This window comes from Anolis sagrei, chromosome X (genome assembly GCF_037176765.1).
Source record: "Anolis sagrei isolate rAnoSag1 chromosome X, rAnoSag1.mat, whole genome shotgun sequence".
NCBI lineage: Eukaryota > Metazoa > Chordata > Lepidosauria > Squamata > Dactyloidae > Anolis > Anolis sagrei.
In genome coordinates, this window is record NC_090034.1 from 1258107 (window position 1) to 1272827 (window position 14721).

A 14721-nucleotide genomic window follows, 5' to 3' on the forward strand; every position below is an offset into this window, starting at 1 on the left:
TAATAGTAATAATAATCATAATCATCATCATCATTTATTTATTTATTTATTTATTTATTTACTTTGCTTGTATACCGCAGTTTCTCAGCCCGTAGGCGACTCAACGCGGTTCACAACAAGAGCAAAAAGACAGTCCAACAACATACAAAATTAAAAAAAACCATTAACAACATAGTATACAACATGGTAATAACACATCAATACCAACACATTAACAAATTGTGATCCAAATTCGTCGTCCATAGTTCCGTTCCTATATTCCTATATCCTATATTCATCGTGTACATTGCACTGTTTATCCGAACGCCTGTTCAAACAGCCAGGTTTTTCGTTTTCTACGAAACACCATTAACGAAGGGGCTGATCTAATGTCCATGGGAAGGGCGTTCCACAGCCGAGGGGCCACCACAGAGAAGGCCCTGTCCCTCGTCCCCGCCAGCCGTGCTTGTGACGCAGGCGGGATCGAGAGCAGGGCCTCCCCAGAAGATCTTAGAGTCCTGGTGGGTTCATAGGCAGAGATACGTTCGGATAGGTAGCTTGGGCCAGAACCGTTTAGGGCTTTAAAGGCCAACGCCAGCACTTTGAATTGAGCCCGGTAGCAGATCGGCAGCCAGTGGAGCTGGTGCAGCAGAGGAGTGGTATGCTCCCTGCGCTCCGCTCCTGTTAGTAACATAGCTGCTGAGCGTTGGACTAGTTGGAGCTTCCGAGCCGTCTTCAAAGGCAACCCCACGTAGAGAGCGTTGCAGTAGTCTAAACGGGATGTAACCAGAGCGTGGACTACCGTGGCCAAGTCAGACTTCCCAAGGTACGGGCGCAGTTGGCGCACAAGTTTTAACTGTGCAAATGCTCCCCTGGTCACCGCCGAAACCTGGGCTTCCAGGCTCAGCGATGAGTCCAGGGTCACACCCAAGCTGCGAACCTGCGCCTTCAGGGGAAGTGCGACCCCATCCAACACAGGCTGTGACCCTATGCCCTGTTCGGCCTTGCGACTGACCAGGAGGACCTCTGTCTTGTCTGGATTCAGTTTCAATTTGTTCGCCCTCATCCGGTCCGACACAGCAGCCAAGCACCGGTTCTGTTTAAAAGCTTCCAAAGAAGGAGCCTCCACCACACCCTGGGGCAGAGAGTTCCACTGCTGAACGGCCTTCACAGTCAGGAAGTTCTTCCTCATGTTCAGGTGGAATCTCCTCTCTTGTAGTTTGAAGCCATTGTTCCATTGCGTCCTAGTCTCCAAGGAAGCAGAAAGGAAGCTTGCTCCCTCCTCCTCCCTGTGGCTTCCTCTCACATATTTATACATCATGGCTATCATGTCTCCTCTCAGCCTTCTCTTCTTCAGGCTCAACATGCCCAGCAGCTCCTTAAGCCGCTCCTCATAGGGCTTGTTTTCCAAACCCTTGATCATTTTAGTCACCCTCCTCTGGACACATTCCAGCTTGTCAACTCTCACATATTTATACATGGCTCTCATCCTGTCTCCTCTCAGCCTTCTCTTCTTCAGGATAAACATGCCCAGTTCCTTAAGCCACTCCTCATAGGGCTTGTTCTCCAGGCCCTTGATCATTTGAGTCGCCCTCCTCTGGACACATTCCAGCTTAGAGTCAATATCTCTCTTCAATATCTCTTTAATTGAAAGATGCCTTCCCTTTTTTGCCTGTTCAAATATTATGTCAGATCTTGACTTTCCAACCCCGTTTTACAGTCGAAGCAAAACGCGACAAGGATGCACGGGACCAATTTCGAACCACCGAGGCAGCAAGATGCTTTTGTGGAAAGATTACTGATAGCAAATCCTTCTTTTTAGTGGGGACAGGCTTCTCTAAAACACCCATGATATGATTCATGAAGCGAAGAGGTATCACTCGGAGAAATCTGTTGGGTTTATAGAAATAGGAAAGGATGGGAGTTATGACTAAGAAGGGAATCACTCTCAGAAACAGCCCAGCAATCATTCAGCACACAATATGGCCCCCATTGTGTATTGAATGTCTAAAGAAGAGACGGAAAATGAGAGCCGGGGAGATGAAGAGGTTGGCCAAAGCATGAAAGATGGCACAGCACGCTGGTTGGAGAGATAGATAAACAGCCGGGGATTTTAATGCAAGAATACTTGAAGGGCTGTTGTTGTCTGTAGGTGACCGTGGAGCCCTATTCTTGACCCGCAGTGAGGGCATCGGTTTCCACACAGAAGGCAGTCCTGGTTGGGGTTGGCTTGACCCAGCTTCCTCTTGGCACATTTCTCTCTTTTGCCCTCCATTCGTGCATCTTCAAATTCTACAGCACTGCTGGTCACAGCTGACCTCCAGCTAGAGTGCTCAAGGACCAGGGCTTCCCAGTTCTCAGTGTCTATGTCAGAGTTTTTAAGGTTGTCTTTGAGCCCATCTTTAAATCTCTTTTCCTGTCCCCTAACATTCCATTTTCCATTATTGAGTTCAGAGTAGAGCAACTGCTTTGGGCGACGGTGGTTAGGCATCTGGACAACGTGGCCAATCCAGCAGAGTTGATGGCGGAGGAGCATCACTTCAATGCTGGTGGTCTTTGTTTCTTCTTCCAGCACGCTGACATTTGTCTGCCTGTCTTCCCAAGAGATTTGCAGGATTTTTTGGAGGAAGCAATGATGGAATCATTCCAGGAGTTGCATGTGACATCTGTAGACAGTCCACGTTTCTCAGGCGTAAAGCAGGGTTGGGAGGACAATAGCTTTATAAGCAAGCTCCTTGGTATCCCTACAGATGTGTTCCAGCACCCTGACATTTTGTCCGCTTGTCTTCCCAAGAGATTTGCAGGATTTTTTGGAGGAAACACTGATGGAATCATTCCAGGAGTTGCATGTGACATCTTTAGACAGTCCATGTTTCACAGGTGTAAAGCAGGGTTGGGAGGACAATAGCTGTATAAACAAGCCCCTTGCTCTCCCTACAGATGTCTTCCAGCATGCTGACATTTGTCGCTTGTCTTCCCCAGAGATTTGCAGGATTTTTTGGAAGCAACATTGATGGAATCGTTCCAGGAGTTGCATGTAACATCTGTAGACAGTCCACGTTTCTCAGGCGTAAAGCAGGGTTGGGAGGACAATAGCTTTATCAACAAGCCCTTGGTCTTCCTATGGATGTCCCAGTCCTCAAACACTCTGTGCTTCACTTGGAAAAATGCTGCACTTGCAGAGCTCAGGTGGTGTTGTATTTCTGTATCAATGTTGACTTTTGTGGAGAGGTGGCTGCCGAGGGAATGTTCTAGAAGCATCCCTGAAAGGAAGATCCTGGAACATGGCATTAAAGGAAATACATCGATACCTAGTGGGGAAAAGCAACAGAATGCATGGAAATATTATTGTCTGCAACATAAAAGAGACCATTTGAAGCAGAGCAGGGTTTTCATTTTCCGAGATGGGTAATAGTTTGGCATCTCCATTTAGAGCTTTCCAACAATGAACAGATGCTGTGGGTCAAGAAGGGTGAGGCGCATTACCCAGCTCAGTTTCCTCTTGCTCACTGGCCCTCTCCGATCATCATCATTATATCTATTTTTTTGGAAAGCGACCATGCTTTCAACGTTTTCATTTGCATCTCAACAATAGCTTTTCTCTCCGTCCTCGACAACAATGAAGAATTCCTTGTGGATTAAAACAATGGATGTAGCCACTGAGAAAAGGAAGAAGGGGGGAAATGTCGCCAACAGCTTTGGGAAAGAGTTTGATCTCTCGTGCAGGAGGAAAACAATCGTAATTTATGTAAGAGAGACGGGGGAAAAAGATGTAGGACAATACATAAGTGGGAGAGTGGCTCAATCAATGGCTTAAAATGGACAGAATTCCAAATTTCCCTCTGAATCCTTCCTTGGTGAGACAAATTAATGGGTGGCCAAATTAAGAACTAAACACTGGTGAAAGCAAGTAGTTATGAAGCCAAGAAGTCCCTTGTCTCATTCTGTGAAAATGCTAATTTCGTTGTATATTGATCATCTAGCTGCTAGACAACCGTTCCTCCGTTGTATGCCACAATTACACAAAACATCAATTTGGGTACCAACTGACATGCAAGGAAGTCTTAATGATTTAGACATGGCTTGTTGGAGCATGCAAAATCAGTTGGTGAGTGTGTTAACCGAAAAATGCAAAGCACAAAGCTGATTGGTTGGTGTATTCCTGAGAAGCTAGCTGAGCCTGGGAGTTCTGGCAACAGTTACATGTTTAAGGTTTTCTGTGAAAGCTGGCCAAGACAGTTAGTGTATATTTTCTGCCCCTGAATTTCTGGAAGGAGAGTCTTCACATGGACACCCAAGGAACAAAAAGATGTAGGACAATACAATTCAAAAGTGGGAGAATTGCTCAATCAGTAGCTTAAAATGGACTGAATTCCAGATTTCCCTCTAAATTCTTACTTGGTGAGACAAATAAATGGGTGGCTGTGGTGAAATGTAAATTTTTAACTTGCAGTTATGTATCATTATAGATAGATTGTCAGGTTTTACAATGTATTGTGATGTAATATAGCTGAGTCATGCACTGCTAATAGGCTTCTATTGGAAATGCTGAGTCATGCATTAACTGTATATAGAACTTCATTTGGGGAATGTGTTCTGGCCTAGTCCAGGTGATTGTGAATGATGCAATCCTGGGTTTGGGTTGAGTCAATGAATTGGGAACCAATCAGAGATTGCTATGTGTAATTGTATAGAATTGTATATAAGGAAGTCGTGTACAGTGTATATTTCTCCTTGTGCTGTGATGTTGTTCATCGAAGTCTCTATGTAATTGATTAAAAGAACCTGTCTGCTAAGACAAGATATAACTGTGTGCTGTAGTAAGTTTGTAATATCATCTAGATTGGGGGAAAGACAATGATAAAACTGACAATGGCCAGCCATGTGCTCAAGTGTTTGTAAAAGGTTCCAGAGTGACTGCAGTTTGTGGGAGCAGTTGACTGAAAATACTGTGCAGGAAGAAGCTACTGGAAAGCGCTGAAGTTGTGCAACTGATCTGCTGCTGAATTGTGAAGTTAATCTCAACATGAGTCCCTCCACGGAGGTAGAGAAGAACGGGATACAAAAGTCCTAAATAAATATAAATAAATAAATAGTAACACCCGTGATAAGTGAGGGAACACTGTACCGTGTCTTCGGGGAAAGACTTGTTCTCCACCGACTTTGAGTTCTCCTTACTATGCCTGTTACTCCAGCAATTAGAAAATATTTAGTTAAGCGCCATCTCATCAGTATCGCCCTGATTAGACAAGTCTCCCTTGCGGAGAACCAAAGTTCATTGGAGAAGACAAGAGCGATGGGCTTCTGGAAGAGGCCAGAGCATCACGCGCAGGAAGAACATGGTTAACGTGACTAATTGCACCCCGAGGCAGCCCAGGGCAAGGCAGTGCTGACGAGAGAGAATCCATTGCATCTGCATATTTCAGAGCAGGAGAATTATGCCTCGATGATGAACCCATTGATGAATGAGGTGCCGGTTGCCCGGAGTCAAGACGAAGCAGTCGACTCCCGCTTTCTTCTCCCAGTTTTAAGGCTCATTCATTAAGAGAGAGGCAGCCTCTAACAACTCTCTCCCTTTCTTCTTCTCATTCAGCAAGAGTCTGAACAAAAATGGAAATTCAGTGCCAGTGTGGGATGAGACTACGGGAGAACGCAAGGCAAGGAAGTTGGGAGAATAGGTCCAAATGTCTTGGCTCTCTTTCGAGGAAAGACAGGATGCATAAAAGAAAATTGCAGCAATATTCTGGCTGGCACCCCAGTTGGTGATGTATGGCTCTGTCCTACTATTGGATGTCTCTGTTTGGTCATTGCAAACCTTGCTAAGGCAGTGGTTCTCAACCTTTCTAATGCCGTGACCCCTCAATGAAGTTCCTCATGTTGTGGTGACCCCCAACCATATTTTCGTTGCTCTTTCATAACGGTAATTTTGCTATTCTTATGAATCATAACGGAAACATGTGATATGCAGGATATATTTTCTAGGCCTGGGTAACAACGGAAAAATTTGTTTCTAAAATCGATTCATTTTTTGGGGTTTTTTGCGTTTCGTTATTTAAAATAATTACAAAATTTTCCTTTTAAAAAGTTCGATAGTTACAAAATTTCGTAAATGCGAAAAAAATTACAAAACATTAACGAATCGATTTCCGAAACAATAACGAATCGATTCGTTAATGGCGGACACGACCGCGAAATACGCTAAAAAACCTCCAAAACCTTCTGAAGCTTCCCTCTCCCTCTGTTGTTGACTGTTGGTGTGATATTATAATTTTTTTTCACTAATTAAACAAAAAACAACCATAAAACTTGCCCCAGACATGCGGAAATAATAACAAAACGACCTCAAAACAATAACGAAACGAATACAATAACGAAATACGAAGCATTTACAAAACTATTTAAAAATTCGTTTTTTAAAAAAATTGCTCCAGAATGGTTCGTTATCATTTTGTAATTGAAAAAATTAACGAATTATTAACGAATTACGAATTAACGAAACGAAACCACCCAGCCCTAATATTTTCCTTGTTAGAAATTGAACATAATTACAGCATAGTGATTGATTATAAAGACAATATGCTCGGGGAGTATGGACGATGGATGATGGGATTTGCAGTACCTTCAACCGATTCAGCTCTGACTTCCACAGACCACTGAGACCCCCACAAATTATAGACCTGGAACAAACAAACTTGGCACACAGAACCCCAATGATCAACAGAAAATACTGGAGGGGGCTGGGACAATGATTTACAGGCAGAGGCGGCCCTAGGTAATTTTCAATGGTAAGCAAAGAGTATTTTGGCGAGAGAGAGAGAGAGAGGCGGAGATGTCCACCTTTCCTGAAGGTAGACGCAAAAACAAAGGAGGGAGCGGAGGTGGGAGATACCTCCAGCCGGAGGGGCTCTCTCTCTCTCTCTCTCTCTCTCGGTCCCAATGGCTGAAGAGGAAGTCAGGAGAAGAGGCGACTTTTGGTGGAGATGCCCACCTTTCCTGAAGGTAGGCGCAAAAACAAAGGAGGGAGCGGAGGTGGGAGATACCTCCAGCCAGAGGGGCTCTCTCTCTCTCTCTCTTTCTTGGTCCCAATTGCTGAGGAGAAAGTCAGGAGAAGAGGCGACTTTTGGTGTGCATGCCGGGGTCTTCAGACACGTCTTTGGACCCGAAGCAGGCCAGGCAAGGGAGCAAGTGCGGTGTGGCGGCTCTGCCCCTTGGCCCACCTGCGATTGGGGAAAGGAGAGGAGCACGAGGTGGGTGGAGCACCGGGGACTCGAGAAAGGGAGCCGGTCATGGGGAAGGGATCGAACGTGGAGAACGATTGAGCACCAGTTATGCGTGCGCATCCAGTGGCCGGGTGGAGCAGGAACGAGAGGGGCTAGGCGAGGCTCTAGGGCCCGGCCCCTTTGGGAAGAGGATCGCCCGGCAGCAAGGCAAGGAAGCCGAGGCTCCCCCCTGGACTGCTAGGGTTGTTGTGAGCCGAGGAGGCGCTCCTCAAGTGGCGGGCAAGGGGCATTTACAGAGGTGCCACTGCACCCCTGGCAAAAAAAAGTGTACTGCGACCGCTTACTTTGCTTAATGGATGAGCCGCCCCTGTTTACAGATGTAATTCACTTACAAATGGAGAGCACTGTGAACGACTGTGCATTTGGACCCAAATTGGCACAAATACTCAATATGCCCAAATTTGAACATTGGTGGAATTTGAGGGAAACAGATCTTGACTTTTAGGAGTTGCAGTTACTGGGATATATAGTTCCCCTGCCATCAAAGAGCATTCCGAACTCCAACAACAATGGAATTGAACCAAACTTGGCATACAGAACTCCCATTATCAATAGAAAATACTGGAGAAGTTTGGGGAAAATATGTTCAGACATGTAGGAGTTACAGTTCCTCCTGCAGTTAGTAAAGCTCCACCAAACATGGTATTGGACTTAACTTGGCACACAGAATCCCATGGCCAGCAGAAAATACTGAAGGTCTTTAGGGGAAATTTACCTTGATTTGAAGTTGTAGTTGACCTCCATCCAGAGAGCACTGTGAACCCAAACACCAATGGATCTGGACCGAGCTCGGCAGGGGGTGAGGGCTAAGCAATAAAGGTTCCCCAGATTGCCAGGCCATGTGGAGCCTTCCTCCCGGTTCTGCACCACTTCTCAGCAGGGGGTGAGTGCCAGGCAGCCATGGCACTCCATAGATGAGAAAGGTTGTGAAACACTGTTCTAGATGCATAATTGGTAGGGTTGAGAAAGGTTGAGAAATACTGTTCCAGATGCATCATTGGTAGGGTTGAGAAAGGTTGAGAAACACTGTTCTAGATGCATCATTATTAGGGTTGAGAAAGGTTGAGAAACACTGTTCTAGATGCACCATTGGTAGGGCTGAGAAAGGTTGAGATACACTGTTCTAGATGCATCATTGGTAGGGCTGAGAAAGGTTGAGAAACACTGTTCTAGATGCATCATTGATAGGGCTGAGAAAGGTTGAGAAACACTGTTCTAGATGCATCATTGATGGGGTTGAGAAACATTGAAAAACACTGTTCTAGAGGCATCATTGATGGGGTTGAGAAAGGTTGAAAAACACAGTTGTAGATGCATCGTTGGTAGGGTTGAGAAAGTTTGAGAAACACTGTTCTAGATGCATAATTGGTAGGGTTGAGAAAGGTTAAGAAACACTGTTCTAGATGCATCATTGGTGGGGTTGAGAAAGGTTGAGAAACACAGTTGTAGATGCATCATTGGTAGGGTTGAGAAAGGTTAAGAAACACTGTTCTAGATGCATCATTGCTAGGGTTGAGAAAGGTTGAGAAACACTGTTCTAGATGCATCATTGGTAGGACTGAGAAAGGTTGAGAAACACTGTTCTAGATGCATCATTGCTAGGGTTGAGAAAGGTTGAGAAACACTGTTCTAGATGCATCATTGGTAGGACTGAGAAAGGTTGAGAAACACTGTTCTAGAGGCTTTCAAAAGAGACCGGATAACTGTCTTCTAGGGATATTCATGCTGGAGATCTTGCATTGAACAGGAAGTTGGGCTTGGTGGTGGCCTATGGGACCCGTCCCAACTCTGTGTCTCTATATCTATTATTTATTTATTTATTTACTTTGCTTCTATACGGCTGTATCTCAAGCCCGAAGGCGACTCACGGCGGTTCACAAACAGTAAAAACAGTAGAAACAGCAGTGGTTCCATACAACATATAACAATTGACTTAACACATTATCCATAAATTACCAATAAGCAATTACAATGCACAATTATTACAAAAAACAACAACCGTACCCAATCTTCTCATCATCCAAACGTGATCCAAAATTCATCGTCCATTGTTCCATTCCTATGTTCCATTACCAGATTGCACTAAATTACTCAAACGCCTGCACAAACATCCAGGTCTTCACCTTTTTGTGGAATACCATTAGAGATGGTGCTAGTCTAATGTCCGTAGGAAGGGCGTTCCACAGCCGAGGAGCCACCACCGAGAAGGCCCTCTCTCTCGTCCCCGCCAGCCGAGCTTGAGAAGCAGGCGGGATTGAGAGCAGGGCCTCCCCGGAAGATCTCAAAGTCCTGGTGGGTTCATAGGCAGAGATGCGGTCGGATAGGTAGCTTGGGCCGGAACCGTTTAGGGCTTTAAAGGCCAATGCCAGCACTTTGAATTCAGCCCGGTAGCAGATTGGTAGCCAGTGGAGTTGCCGCAACAGGGGGGTTGTATGCTCCCTGTGCTCCGCTCCTGTTAAAATCATGGCTGCCGAGCGTTGGACTAGTTGGAGCTTCCGAGCTGTCTTCAAAGGCAACCCCACATAGAGAGCGTTGCAGTAGTCTAGGCGGGATGTAACCAAAGCGTGTACTACCGTGGCCAAGTCAGCCCTCCCAAGGTACGGGCGCAGCTGGCGCACAAGCTTTAGCTGTGCAAATGCTCCCCTGGTCACCGCCGAAACCTGGGGTTCCAGGCTCAGCGATAAGTCCAGGGTCACTCCCAAGCTGCGAACCTGCGTCTTCAGGGGGAGTGCGGCCCCATCCAACACAGGCTGTAACCCTCTGCCCTGTTCGGCCTTGCGACTGACCAGGAGGACCTCTGTCTTGTCTAGATTCAATTTCAATTTGTTCGCCCTCATCCAGACCGTCACAGCGGCCAGGCACCGGTTCAGGACCTGAACAGCCTCCTTAGTAGCAGGTGGGAAGGAGTGACAGAGTTGGACGTCATCCGCATACAGATGACACCGTACCCCGAAACTCCGGATGATCTCGCCCAGCGGCTTCATGTAGATGTTAAACAACATAGGAGACAATATTGAGCCCTGAGGAACCCCACAAGACAATGGTTGTGGGGTTGAACAGGTGTCCCCCAACAACACCTTCTGAGACCGACCCTCCAGGAATGACCGGAGCCACTGCAAAACAGTCCCTCCAAGGCCCATTCCCGCGAGGCGTCCCAGAAGGATACCGTGGTCGACGGTATCGAAGGCCGCTGAGAGGTCAAGCAGCACCAACAGGGACACACTCCCCCTGTCGAGCTCCCGGCGCAGATCATCCACTAAGGCGACCAAGGCTGTCTCGGTACCATGCCCCGGCCTAAAGCCAGACTGTGCCGGATCTAGATAATCAGTGTCTACCAAGAATATTAAATCTTATTTATCAGGAAATAATACATCACATGAGCTGCCAGAAGGCAAGAGGTCCAAAACTTCAGGAACTATACAAAAGGAACCCCATGGCTTTGGAAATCCTTCCTGCAGCGCAGCCATTCTTCTGCTTCTTCTTCCAGTTTTATGCCTCCTGTATTCCAGAAGATAACCCACCAAGCTGGCCTGGAGAACTTTATGTTCCCCGACAATGGAGAGTGGCATGGTTTCTATCAAGTTAAGCCTAAACGCCTCCCAGCTTGGAGGAGGCATGGATGAGAATAAGATAATGAAAGTGGTGCCAGGTTGACTCGTTGGAGAAGCTCTTCCCACGATGACTTGCTGGGAGCCATTCTTGGATGCCATGGCTTACAATTAATTTGGGGAGTTTATGGAGAAATAATGGGCCAGAACTGCATTAGTTACAGCCGTAGCAAGAGCGAGCCATAGGGGATGCGGAAGATGTTCAATCCCACTGCAAAATATCCCCCTGCCTAGCTTACATGACCCACAGCTAGAGCTACGCTGAAGTTTTCCTAATTGCCATCTTCTCTTTGCGTTTAGCACGTGGGGCAGAACAGAACTCAGCTGGCGGAGGCTTTTCTGCTGGCATGCTACTGTTCAGGTAATTCTCTCTCTCTGGCGGCTGATTCTTCTTGGCGCTGTTTTGCTTTATTGCCTCCATTGCCCTCAGGCTTGTTTTCCATTGACACCCGACAGTTTGTTTGGATATTATGATTTACCCAGATGATTTTATAGATGTATTGTCGAAGGCTTTCATGGCTGGAATCACTAGGTTCTTGTGGGTTTTTTCGGGCTATAGAGCCATGTTCTAGAGGCATTTCTCCTGACGTTTCGCCTGCATCTATGGCAAGCATCCTCAGAGGTGGGGTTCGCAAGATGAACTGAACCACCTCAACTGGGCTCTCCAGGCCAATGGAGACTCCACCTCAGACATCAGAAGAGCTGCAAGACCAAGAACAAGCCACGAGAGTCAAGATGAAGATCCACCCAGAGGAAAAGTGTTCCTGCCAGACATCAAGGGAACCACTGACCGCAGAGGGAAGCTGATGAGGAAACACAACATACAAACAATCTACAAACCCACCAAGAAAATCCAACAAATGCTACATTCAGCAAAGGACAAGAGGGATCCTCTCACCTCTGCAGGAGTCTACCATTGTATCCCATGCAGCTGTGGACAAGTCTCCATAGGGACCACCAAACGCAGCAGCATTGCCCAGACACGCATCAAGGAACATGAAAGGCACTGCAGACTCCTTCAACCAGAGAAGTCAGCCATAGCAGAGCACCTGATGAACCAGCCTGGACACAGCATACTATTTGAGAACACAGAAATGCTGGACCACACCAACAACCACCATGTCAGACTACACAGAGAAGCCATTGAAATCCACAAGAAGCATGTGGACAATTTCAACAGAAAGGAGGAAACCATGAAAATGAACAAAATCTGGCTACCAGTATTAAAAAACTCTAAAATTATAACAGCTAAACAACAGAGAGGAAACAACCAGGCACAGATTAACACCTCCCAGCAACAGATTTTCCCAGGCTCAGGCAGGCCTTCAAATGCTAATGAAGGTGATCAGCCAAACATTCACACCTAACTGCAGCAGGGAAGAGCTCCTTGCCCCACCCCAGCCATTCCACAGATATATAAACCCATTTTTCCTAGTTCCAACAGACCTCACTACCTCTGAGGAAGCTTGCCATAGATGCAGGCGAAACGTCAGGAGAAATGCCTCTAGAACATGGCTCTATAGCCCAAAAAAACCCACAAGAACCTAGATTTTATAGATATTTGATGTCACGGATAGTACGAGAAAAAGCAACCAGGAGGATAAAGGGACCATGAACAACAAAGGTTTTGGAAAAGTTAACCCAAATGCAATACTTACTTACTTACTTAGGCAACTTAGGCGTTGACCGAGTAAGATTGTCTTCCAATGTATTGTCGAAGACTTTCATGGCTGGAATCACTGGGTTGTTGTAGGTTTTTTCGGGCTATATGGCCATGTTCTAGAGGAATTCTCTTCTGACGTTTCGCCTGCATCTATGGCAAGCATCCTCAGAGGTAGTGAGGTCTGTTGGAACTGGGAAAAAGGGATTTATATATCTGTGGAATGACCAGGGTGGGACAAAGGACTCTTGTCTGTTGGAGCTAGGGGTGAATGTTTCAACTGACCACCTTGATTAGCATTTGATGGCCTGGCAGTTTTTTGGTGTGGCTTGTTGTTGCTGTCCAGAAATGCAGGACCACTCTCACAACCACCATGTCAGACGACACAGAGAAGCCATTGAAATCCACAAGAAGCATGTGGACAATTTCAACAGAAAGGAGGAAACCATGAAAATGAACAAAATCTGGCTACCAGTATTAAAAAAAACTAAAATTACAACAGAACAACAACAGAGGGAAAACAATCAGGAACAGCTAATCACCTCTCAACAAAAGATTGCCCCAGGCACTAACAAGCCACACCAAACAACTGCCAAGCCATCAAATGCTAATCAAAGTGGTCAGCTGAAACATTCACACCTAACTCCAACAGACAAGGGTTCTTTGTCCCACCCTGGTCATTCCACAGATATATAAACCCATTTTCCTAGTTCCAACAGACCTCACTACCTCTGAGGATGCTTGCCATAGATGCAGGCGAAACGTCAGGAGAGAATGCCTTTAGACTATGGCCATATAGCCCAAAAAACCTACAACAACCCACTTACTTACTTACTTAGGCAATCCCTTGTCGTCCGAGTAGGATTGTCTTCCAAGACCGGTGTCCTGGCGATGTGTCCGTAGGTGACTGTGGAACCCTATTCTTGACCTGCATCTTCTCCCGCAGTGAGGACAGCGGTTTCCAGATGGAAGGTGGTCCCAGTCAGGCTTGGCTTGACACGCCTTCCTCTTGGCGCGCTCAATGTGGGCTCTTCAGGTGTTTTGGACTTCAACTCTCACAACTCCTTCAGTATGTGGACGACATACTCATAGTACAGGAATTGACACGTTACTCTTTTTCACCCTCCATTCATGCCTCTATAAATTCTACAGCACTACTGGTCACAGCTGACCTCCAGCTGGAGCACTCAAGGGCCAGGGCTTCCCAGTTCTCAGTGTCTATGATAGAGTTTTTAAGGTTGGCTTTGAGCCCATCTTTCAGTCTCTTTTCCTGTCCTCCAACATTACATTTTCCGTTCTTGAGTTCGGAGCAACTGCTTTGGGAGACAGTAGTCAGGTATTCAGACAATGTGTACGGGTCAGCGGAGTTGATGATGGAGGACCATTGCTTCAATGCCGATGGTCTTTGCTTCTTCCAGCATGCTGACATTTCCCAAGAGATTTGCAGGATTTTTTGGAGGCGGCGCTGATGGAATCGTTCCAGGAGTTGCATGTGACATCTTAGACAGTCCACGGTTCACAGGCGTAAAGCAGGGTTGGGAGGACAATAGCTTTACAAACAAGCACCATGGTATCCCTACAGATGTCCCAGTCCACTCTCTGCATCATTAGGAAAAAAAACTGCACTTGCAGAGCTCAGGCGGTGTTGTATTTCGATGTCAATGTTGACTTTTGTGCCGCTGCACATTACAATTGGCAGGAAATACTTTTTTGGGTTTCAGGGTTTTGAAAATTGAGTTTCACATTAGATTCGATGACATATTAGACTCGAGTGAGTATGGTAGTAAGTGTACCCTTTTGCCCGTTCTACACTGCCCTATTGTAGTGGTTAAGGTAGGACTGCGGATAAGAGGATATGTGCCTGGCAAGCATACATTAAACCAAATGGACCAGGATGGAAAAACAATTCACCAGGTTGAAGACAAGACACAGGTGTTTAATTCAATTTGTCCAAAAGGCATGCAAGTACAAGCATGAACATATTTATTTATTTAATCCTTCATTTGCAGTATTTATATTCCGCCCTTCCCACCCCGGAGGGGACTCAGGACGGATTACAATGTACATATACATGGCAAACATTCAATGCCATAGACACACAACATATATAGACAGACACTCAGAGGTTATTAACTTTCTAGTTTCTGGCCACCAGGGGAGCTGTCGCTTCCTCATTCTTTGCATGCTTGCATAC